Raw genomic sequence first — 13,654 nt, 5'->3', positions numbered from 1 at the left:
TACTATTGATAAGGACCCAACCCTCAGTTTATCTGTTAACCCTTTTTAGAGCTCAGGTCTTAGAGCTTAGATCTTAGGTTGTCTGCTGACCCTTTTTAGCCTCCTCCATCACTATGTGTTGGGGGAATGGGGACAGCAAGTTTGTATATGTGTGATTATATCTCTTTTTTTTGTTTTGTTTTGTTTTGTTTGTTTGTTTGTTTTGTTTTTATGCAGGGCAATGAGGGTTAAATGACTTGCCCAGGGTCACACAGCTAGTAAGTGTCAAGTGTCTGAGGCCGGATTTGATCTCAGGTCCTCCTGACTCCAGAGCCCGTGCTCTATCTACTGCACCACCTAGCTGCCCCATGATTATGTCTCTTGAAGTAAATATTTCTTTGTTAAAGCAAAATGGGACTAGGATGTAGGGGACTCCCTCCCTATACTTGGGAGGATACCATCAGTGGAGGCCAGTCATTTGCAGAGGGCCTAAGTATTCCCAAATCTCCTTAAGACTATGTAAAAACCAGGGGCAGCTAGGTGGTGCAGTAGATAGAGCACTGGCCCTGGATTCAGGAGGACCTGAGTTCAAATTCGGCCTCAGATACTTAACAGTTACTAGCTGTGTGACCTTGGGCAAGTCACTTAACCCCAATTGCCTCACCAAAAAAAAAAAAAAAAAGAGTATGTAAAAACCTCCAGGAAGAGGTGCAACAAAACTGTTTCTCTGCTTGGTATCTGTCTCCCTTGACCTAGCTTCCTGGTTACCTAAGGCCATAAAAAGTCCCTCTCATGGAGTAGGGGCTCTTCCAAAGTGGTGAACGTCTGAAGTTTATGGGAATCACCCAACATTGCCCTACTGACAAGATAGATATATTTCCACATGGAGTGAAGGGGGTCATGCCTATAAAAGGTAAGTGCTATATAGGGTTTAAGTCAATTTCCTTTAACTGTTAACTCTTCCATGATTTATGAGAGTCTCATTTCATACCAACATCAAACCCACACTAACAGATTATCAGCCCCACTCCTAGGTCCGGTTCAGGAGCTGGTCTCCTCCTGTCCAGTGGCCAGCCTTTCTGATACAGAATCTCTTCCTGAGGCAAGCTAGCATTGAACTAGGGACTCAGGAGATTCTGACTTCTTGAACTCTCAAGGTTGTTCCAAGACTAAAAATGTCCATAACTGAAGCCAGAGTCTTTTTTTGGGGGGGAGGGGGGCCAATGAGGGTTAAGTGACTTGCTCAGGGTCACACAGCTAGTAAGTGTTAAGTGTCTGAGGCTGGATTTGAACTCAGGTCCCCCTGAATCTAAAGCTGGTGCTTTATCCACTGTGCCACCTAGCTGCCTGAAGCCAGAGTCTTAAGGCTCAGTCTTAGGTGAAGGCACATGCCCTCTGTAAGGGGCTAAAATTCTAGCTATACTATCTAAAATCTAATGAGTGGTCGCCAATAAATTATAAGTTTTAGCAAGAGTATTTATGTGTTTAAGTATTTATTAAAGAGCATTAGGATCAGAGAGAAAGGTAAAAATCTAACTATTTCTAAGAGACCCCATCATCTGACCTACCATGGCAAGGTCAGGAACCAAAAGAGGAAGAAGCCCTCTGCCAGCATCTGCTTCCTACTTCATGTTCTCCTCCCAGAAATGGGAGACTCCTCAAGTTGATTGTCTGGTAGCTTTGATAGAAAGTACCCACGAGCAAACGTCACTTCCTGATGCCAAGGAACTGACCACATGGCTTGCCCTCAGACGCCTTCTCCTCATGGAGGAGCTTTCCTACAGTAGCTCTCCAGCAGGTGGCATCATTCCAATCATTACACTACTAATGTGCTTGTGGCTACCTTCTCTGGAAAATCATAGAGAGGCAATCTTAGATGTTACACATTCTGGAGAAAGGAAGGAAGAGAGCCAGAGGCTAGGGTCTTTCCTTTTAAAGTCTGTTGAATGGGGTTAGAACCACAGGGAAAAGGAATTATCTTCAGTTTCCTGCTTCAACAGTGTCTGAAGGGAACCCATTGCTGGATTCCTCACAGGAGTCATTGGTCATTTTCCATCTCTCCACCTTCACCTCCACTAGCTGATACTCTTTGTAGTAGCTGCCCACCTCATTTGTGCCACAACAATTCCCTCAGCCCCCTCACTGGAGCCTCCTCACCTCTGGCCATGATGACCTCATCCCCCTCACAGCTGTGACTTGGAGGCTGCCATTACAACTGGCAGATCTACCTGGAGCTCCATGCCTCCCATATCCACCTGCCCATGTCTTACTATACCAACAAGGAAGATGTGGAATTGAAGAATTTTGCCAAATATTTTCTACAATGATCCTGTGAAGAGAGGAAATAGTCTGAGTCACTGATGAAATCTGAGTCACTGATGAAACATCAAAATTAAAGGAGGCAGCCAAATTTTCCTTCAGGACATCAAGAAATTAGAGCAAGAGGGCTAGGAAAGTGGGCTGAATGAGACGGAATGTGCTTTTTAAAAAGCCAGTCAATTGTTACTGGAATTGTGCAACCTGACAACTGACAAAATGACCCTCATTTCTGTGATTTCATTTTATCTAGATGAATAGGTAAAATCCACCCGAGAACTGGATTATCAAGTATTCAACCTACACAAAATGGGAACCCTTGATCCTGGTATATTTTTTTGGGGGGGAAATGAGGGTTAAGTGACTTGCCCAGGGTCACACAGCTAGTAAGTGTCAAGTGTCTGAGGCTGGATTTGAACTCATGTCCTCCTCAATCCAGGGCTGGTGCTTTATCCACTGAGCCACCTAGCTGCTTCCATCCTGGCATCTTTTTTTTTTTTTAGTGGGGCAATTGGGGTTAAGTGACTTGCCCAGGGTCACACAGCTAGTAAGTGTTAAGTGTTGGAGGTTGGATTTGAACTCAGGTACTCCTGACTTCAGGGCCAGTGCTCTATTCACTGCACCACCTAGCTGTCCCCATCCTGGCATCTTTTTAAACAAGCACACTGTTGGAGACAGTGACAAGTAAAGATGAGACTCAATCTGGATTCTGGCACAATTTTGAACTGTGGGGGTGGTGACTTTTTATTGTTTTCAGTGCATTCATATTTTGCTTATCTGACCTTTTCATTGTTGTTGTTGAGTCATTTTAGATTTTTCATGACCCTATTTGGGGTTTTCTTGGCAAACATACTTGGAGGGGTTTGCCATTTCCTTCTCTAGCTGATATTACAGCTGAGGAAACTGAGGCCCAAGGTCACACAGCTAGTAAGTATCTGAGGCCAGATTTGAACTCATGAAGATGAGCCTTCCTGATTCCAACCCCAGTGCTCTATCCACTATGACACCTAGCTGCCTGACCTTTCATCATTTATATACAAACATACTCATTTTACATCCCAATAGTGACTTGGTGGGGGTTGGGGGGTGGCATAAGTCTACTGAGTGGGTGGCCCTTCCTGTTTGAATAGGCCAATGCTCTTTGATACAGCTTCCCCTCCCTCCTCCCAGGAGTCATGCATTAGGGGAATAAGGGGCACCTCCTCCAGAGTTTGCTGCATCATCCCAAATCTCCACGCCCTTCAGGATTTCCTGGGACTTGCCAGGGAAGTTCAGCACACATTCCCTACAATGGCCCCTACAGGCCCATTCCCCTTGCCCACTCCATGGAGTACAAAACTAGTTAAAAATAGGAAACTACAAATGGTGGTCTGCCTGCCCTGCTCTCCCCTCCATCTCTGCCCCTTTCCTAACTAAGGACTCCCCCATGTGTTTGCCCCAGATAGAAAAAGTCCTGGGGGGCAGCTAGGTGGCGCAGTGGATAGAGCACTGGCCCTGGAATCAGGAGTACCTGAGTTCAAATCCGGCCTCAGACACTTGACAATGGCTGTGTGACCCTGGGCAAGTCACTTAACCCCAATTGCCTCACCAAAAAAAAAAAAAAGTCCTGGTATGGCTCTGCCTGCACAGAAAAATTTCCTGGAGGTGAAATTTGAGCTTACTTGTGGCAGAGATGAGAGTCATAGATTGACTATAAGAGGGGCCAGGGAGATACTATTAGGGAACCTCAAATAAATAGCTGGGAGCCTGGAGCATTCTGTGTAGATTAGATTAGCAGACAAACAGACCCAAAGGTCTCAAGATGGCAGCTTGATCTAGCCTGATTTTCCAAGCTTCTCTCTCTTTTTTCTTTTTTTGGTGGGGCAATGAGGGTTAAGTGACTTGCCCAGGGTCACACAGCTAGTAAGTGTTAAGTGTCTGAGGCTGGATTTGAACTCAGGTACTCCTGAATCCAGGGCCAGTGCTCTATCCACTGCACCACCTAGCTACCCCAAAAGCAAAACTTTTTAAGGACTGCCATTATTTATTTTATTTTTTATCTCTTTTCTTTGATTAGTTTTTTTAACTTTTAAACTTGAATACAAAATAAGAAAAGAAAAAAACATTGCCACATACACAGCAGAATAGAGGATTCAATATAGAACAATAAACTTCCATTTTTCTTTGCTACCTGGTTGCTTTTCTTTGTTCTTTGCTGTGTATTTTTTATTTCCCCTCCCCACCCAAAGAAGGTGACAATTAAGTGTGGGTATATAACTATGTATAAATAGCTATAGATCTGCACTTAATTGTATATACATGCATATATAATATATACACAGGCATACATATATACATACATACACATATATACTCGTACACATATATGAAAGACCATACTATACTTATTTCCACTTGTCGTCTGTTTCTTGGAAGAAAAGTAAAACTTAAAAAAAAAAAAAGACTTCTATTTGAATTATTTTCATTTTCTGATGTAATAGCAGCACACTTGTCAGTTTAGATTCCTGGAAGACAGAGCTGTTAACTGGTCCCTACTGCCCTACATGCACCATTTACCACTCAAAATGAAACTTGCCACCCTTGGAATGGAATTAAGTTCTTCTATATTCTGCCAAAGAGCTCACTTTCTTAAAGAAAAAGCAAACTAGAAAGTTACTTGGGAAAAAAAAGAGAATAATAAATAACTTTGAGGAACTTTTGAAAGTTCTTTTGCAATTTTCTGTGAAATAAGAGTTGCTTTTGATAGAATGTATACTTGAGTTCTCCAGGCAACTTTGGATAAATTTGTGTCTTAGTGTTGGACTGGGCAATTTTCTAGAATGCAGCAAACCCTTGGGTGATCCCTTGGTTCTTTCCCTACCCATGACATCCCTCCACTGTTAGTCATCTTCTCATCCAAGAAACACCATAGAGATAAAGATGGATAGATAGGTGGACAGAGAGAGGGCAACTCCCATAATGCAGCCAGCAATGACTTGATGGACCCAGGAAAGCCAACTTCTTGAACTCATGGGACTGTCTCCAAGATTGGGCACATCCATATGAGGATCACTGTTCAATCACCTAAGCTCAGAGAAAGAAATAAGAAACGGAAAAGGCAGCCAGGTGTCCCAAGGCTAAGGCTTAGGCTTATCTGAAGGACACCTTCTCTAGCTGCCACATGTAAAAACCACTTCTGCTAAAATGTGTGCTTGTGGGGGGTGGGGAACAAGCATAGGTGGGGAGAACAGCCCCTTTCCCACCTTCCAAAGGAAGTCTAAGGAGAACTACTTGCCACATGAAAAAATTAAAGGAAGATAGAAAGCTGAAAATGGTTTCTACTTTTTAACTGACATATCACCCTTTTTTCCACCCATACCACAAGGCTGTAATCTACAACTACCTCCAGTGGAGCAATGGATAGAGTCCCAGACCTGTAGTCAAAACAACCTGAATTCAAATCTGGCCTCAGACATTTACTAGCTGTATGACTCTGGGCAAGTCATTTAACCTCTGTTTGTCTCAGTTTCCTCATCTATAAAATGAGGTTGATAATTGTATTTATCTCCCAGGGTGGCTGTGAGAACCAAATGAGAAATAATAATTATAAAGCACCTAGTACAGTGCTTTATACATAGTAGGTTCTAGATAAATGTTAGCTGTTATTAGGATCAGTAGTTGAACATATAATTATAGGACCACTCATCAACCTCTGGGGGAAGAGGGCACAAGGCTTCTCCTCTTAAAACATTGTCTCCCGGGGCAGCTAGGTGGCACAGTGGATAAAGCACTGGCCTTGGATTCAGGAGGACCTGAGTTCAAATCCAGCCTCAGACACTTGACACTTAACTAGCTGTGTGACCCTGGGCAAGTGACAACCCTCATTGCCCTGCAAAAAACCAAACAAACAAACAAACAAACCAAAAAACCCCAATCAAACAAACAAAAAATCCCAAACAAACATTGTCTCTCACCAGAAGCCATCAGTGAAAAAAATCAAACCAAGAGAGTGACCCTTTTCCATGCTCCTATAGCCAATCAGAGTCTTATAGTTACATTGCAGTCAGCCAGCTGTAACCAGTGACAGAATAGTTACTAAGGTTCCAAATCTCTCCAAGGCTCTTCTTCTTCTTCTTCTTTTTTTTTTTTAAGGCTCTTATAATACACATCATCACAGTTTTCCCCAAAGCAGGTTCCCCATGTGGAGAAGACATTTCTATCAGGAGCACTCTATTATTCTTGTTTGAAAACCTTTCCATCCTTGACAAATCAGACAGGCTGTTTTGAACATGTTGTCTGTGTCCTCAATCCAGAATACTCTACTGGGGTCTCAGGGTGGCATGATCATTGCTTCCCCAGTACCATACAGGAAAGAATCTCAAAATAGTTTTTCAATGTGCCAAACTCATTCATTACCACATGTACAAATGAAAATGTAGAAACAAAGATAGTTCCTGCCCTCAGGGGGCTCATAGTCTAGTTAGGGAGATAAGAAACCTACATAAAAAGTTAGCTAATGGGGCAGCTAGGTGGCCCAGTGGATAGAGCACTGGCTCTATCCTAGAGTCAAGAGGACCTGAGTTCAAATCTAGCCTCAGACACTTGACACTTATTAGCTGTGTGACCATGGGCAAGTCACTTAACCCTCATTGCCCAACCAAAAAACCAAAGCCAAAACCAAAACCAAAACCAAACAAAACAAAAAGTTAGCTAATAGGGACAGCTAGGTGGCTCAGTGGCTAGAGCCCTGGAGTCAGGAGGACCTGAATTCAAATCTGACCTCAGATACTTATGGCAAGTCACAACTCCATTGCCTTAAAAACACCACCACCACACCACCACCACCACCACCAACAATAACTTAACTAATTCTTGTTAGCATAACATAGTACATGCTAAGTGCCAAATGAAAACCACCCACAGTTGGTGTTTCAGGCATGGTGGGACACTTATGGAGGAAATGATACTTGAGTTAGGTAGGCCTGAAAGGAAAGTTTGGACTACAATAAGCAGAAAGAAGGAAGAAGGTAATTTCAGACAGGGATGAGCATGAGCACATGGGAAACAATATTTAAAGAAGACAGGCAACATGGTATTGAAAAGGTATTTGGACCAAGGGGATGGTTTCAGAAAAACCTGGAAAGAATTACATGAACCGAAGCAGAATGAAGTGAGCAGAATCAGGAGAACATTGTACACAGTAACAGCAATATTCTAAGGATGATCAGCAATACAATGATTCAAGATTATTCCAAAGGATTCATGACAAAAAATGCTATCCATCTCAAGAGAGAGAAATCTCATTGCTTTTGTCTCTTTCTGTCATGTTTGACTCTTTGTGACCCCATAGACCATAGAATGCCAGACCCATCTATCCTCCACTATCTTTCAAAGTCTGTCCAAGTTCATGGTCATTCTTTCCATGACACTATCTATCCATCTCATTCCCTTTCCCTTTCCATTTTGCCTTCAATCTTTCCTCACATCAGGGTCTTTCCAACGAATCCCATCTTTTTATTATATGGTCAAAGTGTTAAAGCTTCAGTATTTGGCTTCTCATGAATAGTCTAATTTCTTTAAGTATTGACTGATTTGATCTCCTTGCTGTCCAAGGGACTCTCAGAAGTCTTCAGCACAATTTGCAAGCATGGATTCTGTGCCCCTCATCTTATAGTCCAATTCTCATAGCCATACATGGCTCCTGAAAAAATGAAAGCTTTGACTATATGAACCTTTGTTGTCAAGGTGATGCCTCTGCTTTTTAGCATGCTGTCCAGATTTGCCAAAGCTTTCCTTCCAAGGAGCAAGCATCTTTTTTTTTTTTTTTTGCAGGGCAATGAGGGTTTAGTGACTTGCCCAGGGTCACACAGTTAGTAAGGGTGGGAGGCTGGATTTGAACTCAGGTCCTCCTGAATCCAGGGCTGGTGCTTTATCCATTTCACCACCTAGCTGCCCCAGAGCAAGCATCTTTTAATCTTATGACTGCCATCACCATCTACAGAGATCTTCTTTGAGGCCAAAAATATAAAATCTGACACTGCTTCCATTTCTTCTCCATCTACTTGCCAGGAAGCAATGTGACCACTTGCCAAGATTTTCAGGGGTTTTTTTTGGGGGGGGTTTGGATCTTCGGTTTTTTTGATGTGAAGCTTTAAACTAGCTTTTACACTCTTCTTTTTCACCCTCATCAGATTAAAGCATACTTTTTTCACTTTTTTTCTTGAATTTTTTGACAACATGGCTAATATGGAAATATGTTTTGCATGACTTTAGATGTATAATGGATATTATATTAGCTTGCCTTCTCAATGGGTGGCAGAGGGGCTAGAGAGAGGGAGAGAATTTGGAAGTCAAAAATTTTAAAATACATGCTAAAAATAAGGAAATAAGTAAAATAAGAATGAATACTTATTTTAGAGAAGAGATATTGAACTTCAAATTAGGAGAGAACTGAGCTTAATGAACACAGTCAAGTCACTTAAGCTCTCTCATCCTCAGTTTTCTCATCTGTAAAGTGGGAATAATGATACCTCTGGGACTTATAAAATTGAATCGGTCTGAACTTGGACATTGCACTTAGTACCATTGTGACTTTGTACATGCTGCTTTATCTGTCTGGGTCTTAGTTTCTTTAACTACAAAGTAAAGGAACCTTTGAAGAAACATGTTGTAGTGGAAAGACTATTGAACTTGTAATCATATGCTCTGAGTTTGAATTCAGCCTCAGACACTTTCTAGCTGTGTGACTCTAGATAAGTCACTCAACTGCTGTCTGCCTCAGTTTCTTCATCTGTAAAATAAAAGGGTTGGATTATATTCATGGTATCCAAACCCTTTTGATCACATCCACCCCTTGGGGGCAGCTAGGTGGCGCAGTGGATAAAGCACCAGCCCTGGAGTCAGGAGGACCTGAGTTCAAATCCAGCTTCAGACACTTGATACTTATAAGCTGTGCGACCCTGGGCAAGTCACTTAACCCTCATTGCCCTGCCCCCCCAAAAAAAAGAAAGAAAAAGAAAATGCATCCCCCAATATATGTATATTTACTTGTTAAAATTTTATCATACAATAAGAATAATTAGTATATTATGAAACTTGAACATAAGATCATAGATTTATAGTTGAGAGCTACCTTAGAGGCCATCCATTAAAGCTAACTCCTCCTAATTTACAGAGGAAGAAACTGAAGCTGAGAGAGGTTAAATGATTTGCCCAGGATCACACAGCTTATAAGTATCTAAGACAGAATTCAAACACAGGTCTTCCTGACCCAAAGTCCTGTGTTCTATTTATTCCACCATCTTTGTTGTTGTTCAGTTTTTTCATTTGTATCTGACCTTTCATGACCCCATTTGGGATTTTCTTGGCAAAGATACTTGGAGTGGTTTGCCATTTCCTTCTCCAGGTCATTTTACAGATGAGGCAACTGAGGCAAACAGAGTTAAGTGACTTGCCCAGGGTCACATAGCTAGTAAGTGTCTGAGGCCAGAATTGAACTCAGGAAGATCAGTCTTTCTGAACTCCAGGTCTGGTGCTCTATTCATTGTGCCACCTGGCTGCCCCACTATGCCACTTAGCTACACACACAAAAAGTCATAATTAAAAAAGGATAACCCAAAACCAGAATAATGTTTGATCCTAGAGGCAATAAAGAACCACTGGAGTTTTTTGTGAAGAATGGGGGGAGGTGGGTAACATGATCAGGTCATGATTTAGAAAAATCACTTTGGCAACCATGTAAGACAGATAGAAGTAGGTAGAGACTTGATGCAATGAGAAGGAAACAAGCATTTGGCATTCAAAGTCCTTCATAATTTACCACCACCACCCCCGCTCCCCTCCTACCTTTCCAGCCTTCTTACACCTCACTCCCCAACATGTACCCTTTGATCCAGTGATACTGGTTTCCTGGCTGTTCTGCCAGCGAGACTCTCTATTTCTTGACTCTAGGCATTTTCTCTGGCTGTCTTTATGCCCGGAATGGTTTTCCTACTCCCTTTCTGACTACTGGTCTCCCTGGCTTCCTTTAAGTGTCACCTAAAATTCCACTTTCTACAGGAAGCCTTCTTCAGCCTCTCTTAATTCCAGTACCTTCTCTCTGTCAATTATTTTCCTATTTATCCTGTAAATAGCTTGCTTTATATATATTTACCTATATGTTGTCTTCCCCATTTGATTGTAAGCTCCTTGAGGGCAAGGATTGATTTTTTTATGTATCCTTAGAGCTTAGCACAGTATCCAGCCTAATAAATAAATGTTAATTGATCGATTGATAGAAAGTGCTCACTATGTACTGGACATAATGCCAAGTGCTGGGAATACAAATACGAGAAAAAAAAAACCAGAAAATACAAAACACAAAAAAGAACTAAAAAATGGGGAAGGGATGAGGAATGAAGGTACTCAGTACAGGGATGTGGTTTTGACATCCATAAGGCAGGAATAGGGACAGGAGGGGAAGGGCTTGGACCTCTCCACAAAATGGAGGCCCCAGGAGAAACTCCCCAGTGGGAGAAAGGGATAGGCCTTATGGAAGGATATTCCAGGGTGAGCATGCTATGATCATAGGGTATTCCCTGGCAAGATGGCCCTGGGCAAGAAGAATGAGAGAGTAGTAGAGACATGATTTTGAAGTCCAAAAGTGAGGAACAAGTTTGGGAGAGGAATGAAAGTATAGCCCTGGTCAAATGATGATCAGATGTGTCTTTTACTATCTTTCAATGAACCCTTAAAAAACCTAAACTTGTTTATCCGTGATTTTAGTCAGTTTCCCCCCAAAACTGGGGGGACAGATTAGAACCCACATACAGAAATTTAAATTACACAATTCCATAGTTCCCTTTTTCTGGATTTGATGAGCATTTTCTTTTCTTTTTTTCTGTGGGGCAATGAGGGTTAAATGACTTACCCAGGGTCACACAGCTAGAAAGTGTCAAGGGTCTGAGGCCGGATTTGAACTCAGGTCCTCCTGAATCCAGGGCCGGTGCTTTATCCATTGCACCACCTAGTTGCCCCCTGGAGAGCATTTTCCATCATGAGTCCTTTGGAACTATCTTGGACCATTGTATTGCTGAGAAGAGGCAAGTCTATCACAGCTGATCAACACACAATGTTGTTAATACTGTGCATAATGTTCTCCTAGTTCTGCTCCTCTCACTCAGCATCAGTTCATCTAAGTCCTTCCAGGTTTCTCTAAAATCCTCCTGCTCATCATTTCTTACAGCACAATAGTATTCCATTACATTCATATACCACAACTTGTTTAGCAATTCCCCAATTGATGGATAGCCCCTTAATTTCCAATTCTTTGCCACCACAAAAAGAGCAGCTATAAATATTTTTGTACATGTGGGTCCTTTTCCCTTTTTTATGATCTTTGGGAAAAAGACCTAATAGTGTTGACCTTTGCCTCTTAAAAAACCCTAGTTCTTTTTAAAAAAAAAATTAATTGTTTCCCAATTATATGTAAAACCAAATTTTAATATTCATTTTTTTTTGTGGGGCCATGGGGGTTAAGTGACTTGCCCAGGGTCACACAGTTAGTAAGTGTAAAGTGTCTGAGGCCGGATTTGAACTCAGGTACTCCTGAATCCAGGGCTGGTGCTTTATCCACTGCGCCACCTAGCTACCCCTATTAACATTCATTTTTTAAAAATTTTGAGCTCCAAATTCTTTCCCTACTCTTTCATCTCCCCACTCCCTGAGACAGTAAGCAATTTGATATATAGGTTATCCATGTGCAATCATGTAAAACATATTTCCATATTGGTCATGTTGTGAAGGAAAGCAGGCTAAAAAAAACCCAAACACAGCCCATGAAAAGAATAAAGTGAAAAATAGTATTACTTCAATCTGCATTTAGACTCCATCAGCTCTTTCTCTGAAGGTGAATAGCATTTTTCATCATAGGAATCCTTAGGAATTGTCTTGGATCATTGTATTGCTGAGGAGAGCTAAGTCAATGATAGGTGACCATTGCACACTGTTGCTGTTACTGTGTCCAGCGTTCTCCAGGTTCACTCACTTCATTTTGCATCAATTCATGTAAGTCAGAAATCCTGGTTCTTTTCAAAGCTCAGCTTAAATGCCACCTCTTATCTAAGTTCTTTATGATGCAGCTATGTGACCAGTGGATAGAGTGACTGAACTTGGGGTTAGGAGGACCTGAGTTCAAATCCTGTTTTACTTACTAGCTGTGTGATCTTGTGCAAGTCATTTAAATTCTCTCAGCCTTAATTTCCTCATCTGTAAAATGGGGAGATAATAATAGCATCTATCTCACAGGGTTGTTGTGAGGATCAAAGGAGGTGACAGATGTGAAGTGCTTTGCAAACCTGAAGGCTATGTATTTAGCTATGGTTACTTCCTAAGCCTTACTAGCTTCTATTCCCTTTCCCCTCAAAAACCCCTCTTCTTTATTTATTACATTTATGTATGTATATTTTACATTTACTCACACAGATACATTGTATGTAAGGTCTTTGCAGGTAGAGAAAGCTTAATTTTTGTCTTTTTACACACATACACACACACACACATACACACACACCAACACAGCATCTGGCAAACAGTCGACATTAAATGCTTGTTGATTGATCTAGCAAACCAGTTCAGATATACAAAAGGAAAAAAACCACATCACAATTTTTGAAACAGGTTTCGGGACTGTGATAAGAGCAAACCATACTTCCTTTCTGGGTCTTGGCTTCTTCATCTTTAAAACAAATGGGGGGGCAGCTAGGTGGCACAGTGGATAGAGCACCGGCCCTGGAGTCAGGAGTACCTGAGTTCAAATCCGGCCTCAGACACTTAACACTTACTAGCTGTGTGACCCTGGGCAAGTCACTTAACCCCAATTGCCTCACTAAAAAACAAAACAAAACACAAAAAACAAATGGGGGGCAGCTAGGTGGCACAGTGGATAGAGCACCAGCCCTGGATTCAGGAGGACCTGAGTTCAAATCTGGCCTCATACACTTGACACTTACTAGCTGTGTGACCCTGGGCAAGTCACTTAACCCCAATTGCCTCACTAAAAAACAAAACAAAACAAAACAATAAAGATTATGTGAAGGCTATAAAACATTTTCCTCATAACAAACCTGTGAGGTAGGGAGTGCCTTAAGTACTACTATCCCAGTTGACCATGAGAGGAAACTGAGGCACAGAAAGGATAAATGACTTGCCCATGGTTACACAGTGTCTGAGACAGTATCTGAACCCAAGTGTCCTGGATCTGAGTCCTGCACTCTTTCTACTATCTCCATTCTGCCTCTCCCTTAATAATCACATTTGCTAATGAAAATTTGTCACCAACAGTCCTTTTGACACAACAAAACTATCCATTCTGAGACCAAGGATCCCAGAAGACCAGGGGAAA

This window comes from Dromiciops gliroides, chromosome 4, assembly GCF_019393635.1.
Source record: "Dromiciops gliroides isolate mDroGli1 chromosome 4, mDroGli1.pri, whole genome shotgun sequence".
NCBI lineage: Eukaryota > Metazoa > Chordata > Mammalia > Microbiotheria > Microbiotheriidae > Dromiciops > Dromiciops gliroides.
The sequence above is the reverse complement of the archived record's forward strand: the minus strand, read 5'-3'. Positions refer to the sequence as shown.